Consider the following 17996-nt stretch of genomic DNA (forward strand, 5'->3'; position numbering starts at 1 on the left):
GGGAATCATCAAAGTCTGTCACATCATTTGGGGCAAGTCCTATGCCATCCCCAGGGTATCTAGGCTGAGAGTAACCCTCCATAGGAAAAGTGCTCCCAAAGCCCATTTGTGCACTAGAGATAAATACTAGTTCCACTGCCAGTGGCCCAATAGACTGCCCAAGCCACCCAACTGACATTCACATTCAAAGATCCTGGTTTGGTCCTATGCAGGTTCCCCATCTGTATGTCTGGAGTCTGTAAGCTCCAACTTGCTCAGGTCAGTTGTTTCTGTGGGCTTCCCCAGCATGGTCTTGATCCTTTGCTCATAACACATCCCTCTCTATAACTGGATTCCAGGAGTTCAGCTCATTGCTTAGCTGTGAGTGTCTGCTTTTTCTTCCATTAGCTACTGGATGAAGGCTCCATTATGGCATTAAAGGTAGTTATCAATCTCATTATAGGGGAGGGGCATTTAAGCAACTACTTTTGTTATAATTTAATTTGGTATTCCTATAAAACTAATATGTGTTCAATAGTATGCTCACAAACAAATAAGATTCAAATTTAACACTAAAGAAACTTACAGTTTATCATGGAAAGTAAAACATGAATTGGCACATTCCAGAAGTGAAATATGAAGAGAGGAGGGAATATTAACCCTGTCTAGAGAAGTCATCCAAGGTTTCCCATAGATATGAAATTACAGTTGGAATGTTTATTTCATGTGTTTTAAGACACAAAGGATTTTCATAAGAAAAAAGGTAGGAAGACAGAAGGAGGAGAAGAAGAAAGAAATAGTGTGTGTATGTGTGTGTGTATGTGAGAGAGAGAGAGAGAAAGAAGAAAGAAGAAGAAGAAGAAGAAGAAGAAGAAGAAGAAGAAGAAGAAGAAGAACAAGAACAAGAACAAGAAGAAGAAGAACAAGAACAAGAACAAGAACAAGAACAAGAAGAACAAGAACAAGAACAAGAAGAAGAAGGGTCTTTGTCATTGAACTCTGTATTTTCACTCTTTTCCTTTGGAGTCAGAGTCTCACAAAGGACACTCGAATCCAGAAGTAGGTTGACCAATATTGCAGCAAGGGAGTCTTCAGAGAAAAAAAGGATTAGTAAGAGGTAGAAGGCAAAATGGAAGGAAGAGTAATAAAAATGAGTTTTCCCAATCAAATCCTGTTACATAAGCATGAAGATGAATTTTAAGTATATTTTAAACAAAACAAAACCAAAAAAACAATAAGTCTGTATAAAATCACCTTTTTATACAGAACATCTTTATTAAGAAAAATGTTTCAACATATAATATGCTCCCATTTAAGAAATCAAAATATTTATGTAAATAAAAATCACAAAATACGAGCCAGGTATTGGTGGCACACGCCTTTAATTGCAGCACTTGGGAGGCAGAGGCAGGTGGATCTCTGTGAGTTAGAGACCAGCCTGGTCTACTGAGTGAGTTCCAGGACAGCCTCCAAAACAATACAGAGAAACCCTGTCTCAAAAAAATCACAAAATATTTATTTTATAATGGTATTTTGTATACCTTTCAAACCCATGTTGCTTCAACTATTCAGCACTATAAAGTACCATGAAGCAACATGACAGAAATATGAAAAGTTAAAGATCTACAGCAATTGGTTAAAATTAATATGTAGTAAATAAGCCAGTGAGTATGGCTGTGATAAACAAATATATATGCACACAGAAGTATATACTGAAATTTGTATGTTAAATGTCAGGTTTTGCTCATAACTTGTAAACTGAAAAATAATTTAATAAGTTAAACTTAATGAATAATTTGAGAATTCATTTTTTTGCCACTATTTAAAATTGCTTAATTAATCTTCCAATGAAAATTAAATCCCAAATTTATTATTTCTCTAATAATTTGTATGAAAAAACATTTTATTGCAGCATTTTAAAACACACAGGTGTCAAAATTGAAATAGATCTTGTCAGGGAATAGATTTAATGTAATTATTGGTTGCATCAGTGTTTAAAACTCATTTCATGATAGGGTTCTGTGAAAGGTGAAACACTGATTGAACTATAGAAATTGTATCTACTGATCCAGTAATTTATTCAGTTCAGTTCTGAACAAACTATGAAATATATATATCAACTGACACACATTTAGAATCAACTAACTAAACATTTACAGTTTCTTACCTAGTAATCTATTAAAGACACCACTTGAGATAATTTCCCCATATTTCTATAATAAAAATACTATTCATGGGAAATGAAATACTATTTCAGAGATGGTTTGTAAATAGCTCAGCAGTACATCTAGTGCAAAGAAAGGAAGAAGTTTCCAATAAAGAATTCTATTCAAAATTGAAAATTAGATTTACTCTGAAATTTATATTTAAATAGTATATATCTGAAAATATCACATTCTTGAGTGTGAATTGGAATCCTCATCTATAGTAGCAAAACGCTTGTCATTAACTTGCCAAACCCCATGTGAGTAGCCAAGGTACACAGACAAAAGGCAGACGTAATTTGTCACTCTGATCTCTACTTCAGATTTTGTTTCACTTGGGTGAAACTTGTAAATAAAACTTATTTTATTCCAAAACTACCCTAAGCTTTCAGAAGACTGAGGCAAGACAGATTTCTGAGTGTTTGAGGAAGGTCAGGTTCAGATACAGAGTAAGAAAATGATTTTGTGATTACAAGGCCAAGCTTCCTAAAATCACCTTTACCCATTCTTTTCTTCTAAATACCAGAATAATCTACAATTGATCTTTTATGGTATTTTTTTATGTTCCCTCCATGCTCCAAGTTAAAAAAACTAGGTACTAATGCATAATGTTTCTGAAATCAAGAGTCGTTTTGAAGAACCTATGTTTGGTCAATGAAAGTCTTTAACCTTTAACAGATGCAATCAAATAAATTTACATGAATAGTGAGCATTTTAATAATTTACAATTTCTCATAGACAGTTACTTTAATAAAATACTATGCATTGTGGGTATTTTAAAATTATTTTTTCATTAATTATAATTCTAAACCAGTTGGTTTCATGTGTTAGCTACATAGTTATATGTGTTCTACCATAAGAAATAGAAATCATGGTGGTAGATTTATGATCTCAAATATCAGACCAAATTCTGGTACTGACTGCAAAAAGTGACAATTATTTAACTGCCAGTAAAATAAAAACTTTAATATTATTAAAGGCACAGAAGCCCCCAGATGAAAAAAAACATATAAAGTCATAAAGTCACCCTGAGATTTTAATGCATGTTTTAAATCATATCCATGGGAACCATATTTGGCACAAAGGCCACTGTTAAGAGAGAGAAAAAAAAACAGAAGGCAGCTTCCACCAAGCCAGATGGTTAATTTGTAATAGGGTACTATAACAAAGAGAAATTGGTTTATATAACCCTTAAAATTCCTGGAAATGAATTCAAGTAGATGAAATCCCTGGGCTTCCTTCCAATTCTCTATCAAAACTATTATCGGTAGCAATAATATTATCAGCCACAGAAAGAGGCATCACTTCACTACTTGTAAACTGTATAGATAGATAAACACTATAGCTTAAAAAACAAAAGGCATAACTATTTCAGGCTTATCAGTACAGTATGCATAAAAACTTTGTCATTAATTAAAATAATTTGTATGGATGATAGAATCAAACCAGAGGAAAGTGTATGCTGTAAGCTCCCAGGACAGTTAGATTAAAACTGAATATCTAGATTAATTGTCAGCACAGCTTCAAGTAAGCATTGGGCTATGTCACTCTGCATTTCATAAATCCTAACATTCTCTGACTTTAGTGCTAAAGCAATGCTAGAGACTGAGTAACTTGATACATGTCATAGCAATTTGTTTAAAAAGGTTGGGATATCAGTCCTAGAACTAACACTTAAAATATTCAGTCTAATGTTATTTATGTGGGTATTCTCCCTTCACTCTTTGAGAAAGTCACAAGTATGGTCCTTGAAGAAAATTTCTGAAACAATTTCCTAAGATCTTCTTCAAGCTTGTTACTGGATTACTGACACTTAACTAATCTATAGACATATTTGTGGCTTCAAAATTTATACAGAGTTGGGATTAAAGGCGTGTGCCACAAATGCCTGGCTAATACAGAGAAACCCTGTCTCGAAAAACCAAAAAAAATTATACAGAGTTGACATAGTATCATTTTTCTACTTAAAAGATAAAGTTAGCAATAGTTTAATATGAAACAATAACCTCACAAGTCATAGACACGTATGCACACATATACATATCAGAGTGATTTCTGTATGAAAGTCAAACCTCTCAGGGGTCTATTTAGAAAGGTAAAACTGAAGAAACACAATTTTTCTATCTCAAGTATCACTGGTAAAAGGTAAGCCTAATCATATTGTTTTATATTGTTATTAATATAATTAAACCACTAATTATATAGAATTATACAGAAAAAGAAATTTAATAAGAAGAAATGAAATTCAGGTGAGTTTCCACTAACCAGTATTGTTCTTTCTTTATTCACAATCATTTATTGATTTTTATTACACTCGTGTAACAATTATCATATTTCACTAGAAGTTAAATATATTGATCATGAAAATTAAATTTACTTTTTGCAATGAAATACCCATTATTTTACTAAAAATCTCTATCATTTGAGAAATACATTTTGAAAAAAATAGGAACTTTTCTATCAATGACTCAAATGTGATTATTTCAATCACATTTTGAAGAATAAAAATTTTGTTTTCGGGCCGGGCGGTGGTGGTGCACGCCTTTAATCCCAGCACTCGGGAGGCAGAGGCAGGCGGATCTCTGTGAGTTCGAGGCCGGGCTGGACCGATAGCCTCCAAAACAATCCAGAGAAACCCTGTCTCGTAAAAACCAAAAAAAATTTTTGTTTTCATTCTTCTTACTAATAAAACAATATGTAAATGTCATCAGAATAGTAATTTTCTTACTTGGATGACATTGTAATAAATGGAAAGACCACATTTCATCAGTTTGCCTACCTAGGGATATAATAAAAGTTATAATGAGGATTTGGAGATATTAATTGTAAGAAGCACTTTGAATAACTCCCTGTACTAACTTAGAATACCAGCAAGGCAACTTTACACCTTTGATTGCTTTGAAAGCACAGCAGAACTGACCCAAGTCCTATTCCTTATTCATTACTAAAGCTCTCACTGGGATTTCCTGGAATGTTTCAACATAGCAAGTAATGTTCTCTACTTCCAGATATAATTTAAGAAAGAAAGATCTCATGATAGACACTATTTTGAAAAAAATAAAACAGTATATCACATAAAGGTTGTTGCTATCTACAATGAGACTATATCTTAGAATACAGAGCCTTGCAGGATGAAACTTGACTAGTCATTGAGTTTTTACTGGCTACATGGACCAAAGAAAATGTTAATGTATCCTTGATGTTTTAGCATTGAGCCCAGCCTTAACAGCTGAACCACTAAAACCTGAAAGTTAAAAAATGATCTTGAAGTTTTCATAGTCTTGTAATTGAATGTAAGGAATGAAATATTAGTAACTCTGTAAGGTAGCAATAGCACAAATAAAGGAATTTACTCCTGAATGCATTGTATCCCCTTGCTTCTTTCTATATGTTCACTTGTCATATGTCAGGATTCCAAATGGCAGCAATCCAGTAGGATTTCAAATAGCAGGCCAGTTGCTGCATGCAGCCACAAAGGAACACCTCCTGGGTGCCTCTCAATGACTAGTCTAGTTTCATCCTAGCTTCTTATCACTCTCAATTATTCACAAAAGAATCTTTAATCTTTAGTTCCCTTTTTGTGAATCAGCTCCACCATCATCACAGCTCCTATCCTTGATCAAGGAATATCAGCAGCAAAGAGGTCTTCCAAATGTTTTTAGTCTCAAACAGAGCCGTTCAGTATGACCACTAATCATGGGCTCTCATTTACCCTTCATCTCAGTTGCAATAATCCAATAAATCAATAGGGGATTTGATCCTTATATTCTTTCATCACTTAACACAAGTATTTACAGTAGTAGGCTGTACACTGACTATGCAATGCCCCTTAATTTGGTTCTTCCTAAAATGTAATTTCGCAAATAAATTATTTAGAACTTCTAATCTAGTCATGAGATAAAAAGATGTTCCCCCAACTCTAATATACCAGAGTTTCCATGGATTCAAATGAAAAAGTAATGCAAAATCAGTGGAAGAAACAATGGATATTGAGAGAAATGCTAAGAACCTTGAAAGATATGAAAGTAAGGCATGAAGGATTTTCTAGTAGATTAAATTAAATATATCAAGAAAAGAAATGCATTATGGATAATAACTTGCCATTTGTTAATATATGAAGGAAAGTATTAGTGGTATATTTATGGAGTAGAAAGTAAAACTTCATTCATGAAATGTGCTAACAGTTAGCTGCTTATAATGTATCCATTTATCCATGAGGTTTGATGAATATCAAGAACCAAAGAATGAGTGTAGAATTCTTATATAGAGACAAATGGTTTATAACTTGAAGGTGAGCAATAGCAGTATAATTTGTTTTAAAGCAAACCCAGCAGGAGGAAGATTATGCCTGATATTATAAACCAAGCAAATTTCCCAGGACTAATGACATTATGCATCTTAGAGAAAATACCTCTTTGCTAGTACAGCAAAAGTCCTAGATGTATTCTAAATCTTTATCCTCATACTCATAGATAAGAGTAGCTCTCACTCCTCCTCAAACAAGCTTTTGTTTGAAACAGATGGAGATCTTGCAGAGGCTCATAATTGGAAAAATGTAAACCAAAACTGCAAGTGGGGTGCCCAGCTCTAATGGCTACATCTACTACTCAACCCCTACACGTAAGGCTGAGGAAATTGCCCAGAATAGTGAGCTGAAAGAGTATAAGAGCTGGAAGACTGGGAAGAGTCAGATAAAATGCCTCATTTGTGCACTGCAGGGATGGCTCAATATCCATGTTTGCTTCCCAGCACCCGTTTTAACCAGATCACCATTGTCTTTGCCTACAGGCCCAGGAGTCTAGTGAACCCTTCTGGCCTCCACAGGCACCTCCACTAAGCCTGTCTTCAAAATTCAGGGAAATTCCCTTCTAATTGATTCAGTCTGCCCAATGAAATATTCAGAAATTTTGCCATCTAAATCAGAAATTGTAGAAAAGGTTAGAAGTATGAATGCAAAGGAAAAAGCCTGAAATAGCAATCTAAAACAGGGAAAGAGTAAAGTGATCCATGAAATGTACTGAGTTCTTTCACAAATATGGGAGAAAATATGTATTTTCTAGCCAGATCAAGACATACAGCATAGTATGCCTCATATTGAATTCCATGAAAGGAGATAGAATACGCAGATATAGAAACAATGGTAAGTGAGGTTGGTAGCCAGTAAATACTTACAAATAGCTTAAAATCATTGGAAAATTTAATGCCATCAAATTATGAGAAAGAAAAATAATAGTAGATATAATACTAATACAAAGTAGAAGTTGATAAAACTCACACAACCAAATGAGTTTAAACATAAAGTTAAAAAGGAAAACATGAAAGAATTGTGATCATGACCTGTTGCAATCATTCTTTCACACAATATTTCATATTAACATTTTTTATATAATGAAAAAATGAGGATACTTTTTAATGACTTGAAAATTATCCCAAAATGTTGAAATTTTTAAAAAAAATCCACTTAGAGCTGCTTAAATGACACTTAGAAAGCAAAAATTCTTAGAATAAGCTTGCAGGTAAATGTTTCCCAAATTGCAGTTCTTGAATCATCTGAATATGTAATACTTTTGATACAGTTAATTGACTCAGCATCTCAACACCTGAAGATCAAGAAAATTTTTGAAAGAAATGTTCAAATGTGCATTGTATGTCCTAAGGTAATCATATCACATGAGCTGTGAATTACTCTTTCTAAAGAAGCAGCCAGTCAACTATCTCCAAACTTTAGATACTTCAGGATTAATGAGAAGCTTGTGATGCAGTAGAAGCACATATAGCATTGCTCCAGTGCCTGGGATATACTCATTTTTGTTCTGAATAAAGTCTGTATTAGAGTTCAATTGATAGGTGTCTGCTAAATATATGTTTATTTTTGCATGTGTTTATGAATGCATACCATATTATATAATAAATAATCAAAAAATTTACCTTAAGAACAATGTATTGATCAACAACCTTATGATTGGTATAAAACCATAATAATAAATTCAGACTCTCATTGCATGAATCTAGTACCATGCTTAGATTCTTCTGAAGATCTCTAAGATATATTATTATTTATTCATCCATCCATCCATGCACACCCACATCCATCCATTCATTTAGTTATCTAGAGATTTTAACTTCTAAAAGAACACTCAGCATAACCCCTCACACTTAATTGTTCAGAAACATCGAGGTCAAAACACAAAATTTTCTATTCCAAGAGAATAAAACATTCCAAAACATACAGATATCTATTGAAATAAACTAGGAAAAGCCCTATAGTAAAACTACAGACACATGAGATAATAGTTACTGCACAAAGCTATTACTTTCCTTCTGCCACTGGTTCTCCATTTTTCTGTGGTAATAGAATTTTTATCTTTGCATATGTTCAACCAAATTGAGAATAAATTTTCTAACTTCCATTATATTTTTAGTTCAAGATTTTATTTAAATTAGAAACAAGCTTGCTTTACATATCAATCCCAGAACCCCCTCCCTCTCGGAGAATCCACCAGCCTCCCAACCCCCACCCAATCCCTACCCCCTTACCCAGGGAATGTGAGGCCCTCCATGGGGTATCTCTGGAGTCTGTCATTTCATTCAGGGCAGGCAGGGCCTAGGCCCTCCCGCAAGAGTCCAGACTGAGAAAGCATCCCTCATTGTGAGATGGGCACCCAAAGTCCATTTGTATGCCAGGGATAAGTACCTTTCTACTACCATAGGCCCCATAGATTGCCTAGGCCTCCTCACTGACACCCACCCATATTCAGGGCATCTAGATAAGTCTGATGCTGGCCACCCAGCCATCAATCTGGGGTTCAAGATCTCCCCCTTGTTCAGGTCAGCTGTTTCTTTGGATTAAACCAGATCAGTCTTGACCCCTTTGTTCATCAGTCCTCCCTCTCTGTCACTGGGTTCCAGGAGTTCAGTTGGACTGCACTAGAAGAAAATATCCTGGGTGAGGTAACCCAGTCACAAAAACACAAACATGGTGTGTACTCACTCATATATGGATTTTAGACATGGGTCATGGGTGTACCAGTCTACAATCCCACTGCCAGAGAGTCTGGGAAACAGGTAGGATTCTAAGAGAGATAAGATAGTACCCCAGAGAAGGGGAATGAGGCAAGATCTCCTTAGAATATTGGGGTCATGATTGGGAGGGAAGAGGGAGCCAGGGGGAGAAGGGAAAGAGAGGGGGAGAAGAGAAGGGGAGAGGAGGACATGGGGGAGCAGGAAGGTTGAGTCTGGGGAAGAACAGAGGAGAGAATGACAACAGATGCCATAATAGACGGAGTCACTATAGGTTTGAGGAGAGATCTGGCACTAGTGTGATTTCCAGAGATCTACAAGGATGACACCAACTGGCAAACTAAGCAATAGTAGAAAGACTACTTTTAATGCCCCTCCCCGATAATGAGTTTGACAACTTGCTTATATGCCGACCTAGAACCTTCATCCAGTGACTGATGGAAGCAGAGGCAGACACCCACAACTGAAAACTGAACTAAATTCCATTATTATATGACTTATATGACGAAGTTCCAGACCATAGAATTTCTATGCAAGTGTCATATCACAAGGCTGTTTAATAATAACTCACTGCAAGGGGGAACTGGAACACTTGCTTTGCCCTTACCCTTTGTAATTACCCTTTCTAGCTGTTGACTTCAGTTCATATACCACATAGAATTCCTAGGTCACATCAGATGTGTCCCCTCAACTTTTACTTGACATGGAAACAAAAACTTGAAAATATTTATGTTCCTGGTACTATGAGGGTTTTGTTGTTGCTGTTTCATAGAGTTATCAAATAAGTTTGTACCAAATTGGCCAGATTTTTTGCTCATGGTATCATATTCTTTATAACAGACAATAACTCTCTTTTTGTAAAAAGCTCCTCAAATAATAAACACTGAAAAACAGAGCCATCATCACTTGTGGCCATTGAACATATTCTCTGGATCTGTTAGCAATACTGAATACAGGGGGAGGGGGATAAAATTCCTCAATTTAAAAACAGAATCTAAAACAAGCCCCAGACTCATAGACAACATTACTATGGATATGAACTTTGTGCTAATGATGCAATGGTAAGATAAATTACTATTAATGAAACCCGAAAAGAGCTGACAATGCTTTTGATAAAAAGTTTTAAGTAAAAATGGGTTCTTAAAATGTCAACAGTCATGCATTATTTCTATCTCAAATATATTACAGAATTACTATTTTTTCTTTCTTGATTTTTTGAGACATGGTTTCTCTGTGTAGTTTTAGAGCCTGTCCTGGAACTGGCTCTGTAGATCAGGCTGGCCTTGAACTCACAGAAATCCATGACCTCTGTCTCCCAAGTCCTGGGATTAAAGGCATGCACCACCATCTCATTGCATGTTACAGAATTCTTAAATAAGTTTTTGGTGGTTGTTTTCTGTTTTTAGTAGAAAAAAGTCTATAAATGTGAAATGATATTAAACATTACAAAATCAAATCTGGAAAAGAAATAAATATGCATCTACTCTGGACATTATTAAATTCATGCTGAAATAGAAATCAATTTTACACAATATAAAAATATTCATGTACCAATATGAAATATACTTAAGTAACTTAAAGGATGTGATTGTTCATAACTGAATGGGGAGAAACAGCATTTTGGGAATATGTTTTTCTCACAAATTTGCGCTTTTGTTGTTGTAGGTTTCCTTACAAAATACCTACACTTCCCACACAAACAGATTGTTGCTCCTACTGACTTACAAAGTTGGGGACAAGATAGAGGAACAGTTCACGATTGTTCATCAGTTTGAATATGAATTCTGTTTTAACCTATATACAATAAGAGACAGTAGAATCGTCAGCCGTAAATGTGATATTTGTATTACACCTTCTTCCCAATTCTCAGAAATATTGAGGAAGAGAGGCTAGAAGAAGTATAAAGGCCAGAGGTAGTGGGTGACTACAAGGGACCCATTTTCTATACACAGAACAGCTACACATATGAGCTTGCAAGAGTTGTGACAACACACAAAAGACATGTGTGAGCACAAGTCAGTTGAATTCCAAGCACAGAGAGGGCATATAGGCACAATGTTCCACCCGTACCCAAGGAGCTACTGGGAACTGATGGTTGCTGGGCGAGAGAAAGTCAGTTTTCTTTAAAGATGTTGCCTGTGGTAAGTTGACCATACTCCAGAGGAAGTCCCAAATCTAAGAATATATGGACAAAACAAGTTGGATTTGATATGGGTTTAAAAATAAAAGGACATGAACTTGGGCCAGTAGGGATTTGTGGGTGGATCTGCAAGGAGTAGTAGAGCAAATAAGATCAACATATATTCTGTGAAATTCTCAAAGAATTAATAAAAATATTTTTAAATGGAAAAACAAATTATGTATACTCACCCTCCTATGTGGGCACTAGATTTAAAACTTTAAAAATTTGTTCCTAAATAAAACTTAGGAAACCAGTAAAATTTAACTACTTTATATGCATTTGCAGTCTTCATATATAAAATAAAGTTAGCAATAGGGGTATAGGAAGTATTGAATAGAAAAAAACGTAGAGTTACAGTCACGTAAATATTAACATTATTGAAGGATTATTTGATTCTACTATGAATAATTGGTAAAGAATATGTAAGTTCAGAGATTTAGGTTCCAAGTGAAAGGATTAGGGAAAAAGATGGTAATGATCAAAGGTAGGGACTATAGAAATTAATAATGAATGAATATGAAAGAAATTGCAAAGTCTACCCTCGTGATTATAGCAAGATCATCAGCAACTAACACCCAGACACCTTGAAAAGGCTCTTTCCAAATTCTAAATTCTGAAAAGGTATTTAATTATGTCAAATTTTTATTATAATAACTTAGTGTAATTGGTGCACAGAACCAAATAAATAAAACCAAGGCCTTGAAAGTCAGATTAAAGCACTGGCCAGGACATTTGTTTTGAAAGTAATTCATTCTGAAAGCATAGTTTTTTTTAAAGTACCTGATTCATTGTTTCTAGATTATAGACTAAAAGGTAGCATCCAGGATTTTATTCTAAGCCTCTAGAATCACAGTCTTTGTTGACATTCATGGTCTTATTATAAAGCTTCCTAAGTAATTCTAAAGCACAATAAGTCTTGAGAATAACAAAGAGAGGAAGCATGGATGCTTTCTAAGCAAAGAAGTGCTATTCTAATGTGTATTTTGCAAAGGTAACCATAATTACAAGGACAGGAGGCAAAAACAGGATGGAATGTAGGTGGAGACTTTAGATGCTAGGGGCACCATTATTTCTAGTGTACTGGACTCTGATGACATTATTGGAAAATCGTACTGGCATTCATAACTAAGCTTTATAGTAATTATGATGATGATGATTATGGATTTTAATTTTAAAAATCTGCTATAGACTTCAGACAAGCTTTCATAGTCTTTTCCTTAAGACAACATGGAATGCAAAGAAAAGGGTATAATAATTTATCACTTAAATATTAATCATTTCTCCTTCAAGAATGAGTAATATTTCATTATAAAATAAGGAACTAACATATTTCAAAACCATCTGAGCTAGCTAGCCAATTACATTTCACACCAGGATCAGTTGCTAACAACAACAAAATATTTATTATCAAATTGTTTCCTGTTGGCTACTTTTAGAATCAGAGATGATGGCTGGGTAATGGTGGCACATGCCATTAATCCCAGCACTTGGGAGGCAGAGGCAGGTGGATCTCTGTGAGTTCGAAGCCCAGCCTGGTCCACAGATCAAGTGCCAGGATAGGCTCCAAAGCTACACAGAGAACTCCGTCTCAAACAAAAAAAAAAAAAAAAAGAAAAGAATTAGAGATGATGTTTTTTTTCCAAAAATATTTATATTTTCTTGTAAGTATAAAACCATTTTTCCTTTCCCAAGAAGACTAAAAATTGCCATTTAAAATTTCTACAGCAGAAGAAATCTAAATTCATTACAGGTCTTAACCTTCAGACAACCTGAAGGTTTTCATATGCTTTTCATCTATAGTACTGCAGAATGATTTTTAGAGTTTTTGGTTAAAATAGTATTCAACATCTAAGCCAGAGTTTTCCTCTTTTAAATTGTAGATAATTGTGCAACAAGAAATTACAGACATTAAAAATAGAAAATTAGTGTCTCCTGTTTCATATGAATAAAATTTTATACTCCAGGAAAATAATGTCACCCTCAAACCCATGACTCTATAGCACTTACTAGATGCGTAGCATGAAGTAAACATAAGTCTATCATATGTGTACTATTACTTTTTTGTTCATATAAGGTAACTGTGGGACAGAGATTAATTAACTTTTTAAGGTCACAAAGCCTAGAAGAGCTGGAATTCAAATTCAAGCAATGCGTGTCTAGAATGTGTACTTATAATTATTGCTGTATGTTACTAAATTTCTAGTGGCCTAAATCCAGAGCTTTAATCAAATTTGCAAAATATATGTGGCTTAAAATGAGGTTAAGAACACAGTCTTCAGGGAAGGAGACACAGAAACTAATGAATACTATAACATGATGCATGCTATAATAAAGATTTATGGCAGGTGCTGTGTGAGGCAGCAAAGGAGAAAAATACCAGAGTGCCACCAAATGAGTAAATGAGAACATTGAAAGAGAGCATTCTTCCTTCATCATTGTAAACTGAGAACATGAATCTGCCATATTAACAAGTTTCCAGGCATTTTGCTTTACAGTTTTTCATAACAGACCACCACAAACACCTGTGTGATTCCATCCTGCTTTTCTAAATGCAGGGGCATCCATAGTCCATTGTGGTATTATTGTGGTTTGACTTAGGTAGCAATAGACCTGGGAGGTATGTGGTATCAAGGTATGAGTAAGTTGAGCTACAGTGCTATAGATAACTCCTAATATAAGGCCTATACCTGGCGTGAAATCCAGAGGCATCACACAATCTAGTCTCAGCACATGTGATTCCTCTAATCCCTACACTTGGGATGATACTCCTTTAATCGCAGTACCAAGGAGGTGGAGACAGGACTGATATGGCTAGGTAGAGAGAAGTATATAAGGCAGGTGGAGACAGGAACACATGGCAATCTGAGATTTGATAGAAAACAGTACAGTCTGGAGATGCAATATGAGTGCAGGATCTCCCCTTCGATCTGAGCATTGGTAGAGGTGAGAACTCTCCAGCGGCTTGTGACATTGCTTCTCTGATCTTCAGTTTTAACACCAATATCTGCTTCTGGGTTTTTATTATTCAAGCTACATATTATATTTTGTGTCATTGTATAATATACTTGTGCTTGTATTTAATATTTTCAGTTTTCTATGATTCATAGGGATACGATAACTTCTTTACCAAGAATTTTGTTAATCCCCTTTGAAATTTACCCAAGAATCAATATACAGTTTCAACTCAAGTTTTTCCTGTATTTGGTGTTTGTGAATGTGTATCCTTATATAGCTAGAGTCATGTAGTTAATGAACAGAAATAGGCCACATGTTCTTGAATGTGGTATCTTAGTAACAGATTATTTCTTGCAATTATGCACATATGCAGAGAGACTGAGAGGATATTTTGTTTCAGAATGATGCCAATAGAGTTCATTTTCAGTATGAAAATGTTTCTGCTTCATTCTTTTCCACTGTTTCCCTCTTTATAATAATAGCTAACACATTAAACTCAGTTAAACAGTTGCTTCATGGACAATTATTACTTTACATTTTAATTAGTAAATATTTTAGTGGTTAAATTAACAATATTGAAAATATGATAGATGCTAAAATATGCCATTAATTTGTAGTATGTGATGTTTTAGTGTGCAATTATTGTAGGTATTACATTTGGATATGATTCTTGCATTCAAAAAATGTTTAAGCAACTTTATTATATAGAAAATTAGCAAGGAAAGAGAGAAAAACACTAAACTCCTTGAGATTATGAGACTTTTACCAATTAGTTTTGATGTCAAGATGTCCCTACAGATTAAATAAATGAGGATACAATTGATATAGCATGTGATTAAGTGAAATCACGGGGAAGCAAATTATGTTATGAAAAGCAATGCACTGTCTTATATTGTCTCCTGCTACAAACACTAAATAATAGTGGTAAAGTACCAGCCAGCTAATATTTCCAATTCATATACAAGACAATTATTAATGTATTACTCCCCAGATTACTGGTGAAGTGCTTGAATGCAGGACTTCTTTGCAGTCTGAGACATCTAATAGCTTTCAAATAAGCACAGAGTGAACAAAACAAACTGCTGCAGTTTGCATGTACCCTCCCTGCTGAACTTTTCCAAGCTAGTTTACTTCAAAGGGAACACTATGTAAGGGGAGCATCTGTGAAAAAAAGATAGCATGGCAAATGTGGCAAGTAAAGTTACTTCAGCTTGAAACGTTTTTGTCAAATGCCAAGACACTATGTCCTGGAACATGGTGTCATTATGAATCAAAAATGAAAACTGGATCATGGAGTTAGCAGTGTTATCAGTAGGATTTATCCCTTCCATAAGTTTTCTAGACTATTCACCCTTCACCTACATTGCTCTTATAATCTTGGACAATGTAAAATAAAGAAATAAATAAAACCCTCAGACGTTTGAAATGACAGTATTGATTTGAACAAATCATCATTTTTAGCTTCACAGAAGATTCAGTCTCAGACTAGGGGATGAAGGGAAGTGCTCAATGGTGATTGAGAGATTTTTTTCACATTAATAAGAAATCAAAGTAATGGAAAATCTGTACAAAATACTAAAATAGATTCACTGAATATTTTAAATTTAAAACAAAACTGAATTAACTATATATAGAATGTGTATCTTCACCACTCAAACAAATTACAGGGATAAATTATTGTTACAGGAATTTAAAGAGTAGATTAAAATCAAATGAAATTGGAGTTTTATTTGGATAAAATGAAATAAAGATGGACTCTAGCTTTGTCACTATTCAATACTGCATATTTTATTTTCTAACATAGTATTTTGTATTTGTTCTTTGAAAAATTCTTCTTGAATACACATTGATTATATTCTCCCCCATCTTCCCCTCTAAATCCCTCCCTACTTTCACCTCCAAAATTTGTCTCATTTTTTTCTTTTTTATTTCAAAAGGACTATTATTTTGCATATCAATCCCCCCATTCCCTGGCCCTCCCATCCTCCAAAGCCCCCCCACCCCACCTACACCCCAATCCACCCTCCTACCCACTCCCTAAGTTTTGAGGCCCTCCATAGGGGAGGGGGCATTAAAGTCCTTCACATCATTTGGGGAAGGGCATAGGCTTATGTCTAAAATAAGTCACACAGTCTAATTGACACTGCCCTGGGTATGTGGTCATCCTCTGTAGTGTGGTAAACACACCAAGAATTAAGTCCTTAAAGAAAACAGACTCTCCCTTTTGTAGAATCTGTAGAACCAGTAGCTGCTCCCAGCTAAAGGTTAAAATTTTGATTGGCTTGATCTTGTTCTCATGAGTGCAAAGATCCTTCATGTCCAGAAGATGCTATTTTGCCTAAGTGCTCCCTGATTTCATATTCTAACAATGCATTTTTCATTATTTTTGTTGGGTTCCCTGAGACTACCCCACACAGAGGATAAGGAATCCCCCACAAAACTATAGGTGGCCAAATAAAAAGGACAGGGCTAGGTATGTGACACCTCTCCTATATTTATTGGTCCCATGGAGTCCCAGAAACTTTCAAAACTGTGTAGAATATTGTCATTGCTCTTAGTTGAGCACCAGAACTCCATGATAAGGCCTTATTGCTAAAGATGTCCCACACTTTCATTACAAACCCTGGAAAAACCAAGGCGGCACTGATTCAGAAGTTTCCCCTTTGATGGCTTGTATTAATAATACAAGAAGGTGCTAAGCAGACTGAATGGGGGAGGGAGAGGAAGAAAATTCATCCACAGACTTTTCCAGCCATGAGTGATATGGAGGAGGGAGAGGAAGAAAATTCATTCACAGACTTTTCTAGCCATGAGTGATAATAACTGGAAAAACAATATATCTTCATGGGTGTAATAACAATATGAATATTTCAAGGGTGATCAACTTCTTTTTTAGTGAGTTTAAGGCCTACTTCAAAAGAGAAAACTCATAATTGGTATTATAAATTAAGGGACCTTTGGCTGGGAAGCTAATGGGTTGTAGGGGTAAACATGATACTACTACCACCACCATATCCACCATCTCAACTATTGCTAATAATAATGTACAAAATGGACAAAGACCTGTTTCTATATTCGTACTTCTATCCTCAAAGTTTGGCTAATTTATTTACTTAATCTTTCTTAAGCAAATATGTCTATAATTTACAATCTTTTATTTGGATTTTTCTTTTATATTTAATTTAGAAACAATCTTATTTTATACATTAATCCCAGATACCTTTCCCTCCCATCCTCCCATGGGGAATCATCAAAGTCTGTCACATCACTTGGGGGAGGGCCTAGGCCCTCCTCTGTGTATCTGGGTTGAAAGAGTTGCCTTCCATGGGGAATGGGCTAACAAAGTCCATCTGTACACTAAGGATAAACACTGGTTCCACTGTCAGAGGTCCCATAGACTTCCCAGGCCTCCTAACCTGCACCCACATTCAAAGGGCTTGGTTCTGTTCAATACTGGTTTACCAGGTTTACAACAAGTGTCCCTGTGTTCTCACTTGGTCAGGTCAGCTGTTTTTATGAGTTTCTCCAGCATGTTCTTGACCTCTTTGTTAATCCCTGCTCCCTCTCTACAACTGGATTTCAGGAATTCGGCTCAGTGCTTACCTATAGTTGTCTGCATCTACTTTCCATCAGCTACTGGATGAAGGATCAAGGAT

The sequence above is a fragment of the Mesocricetus auratus genome, unplaced genomic scaffold (assembly GCF_017639785.1).
Source record: "Mesocricetus auratus isolate SY011 unplaced genomic scaffold, BCM_Maur_2.0 Super-Scaffold_100003, whole genome shotgun sequence".
NCBI lineage: Eukaryota > Metazoa > Chordata > Mammalia > Rodentia > Cricetidae > Mesocricetus > Mesocricetus auratus.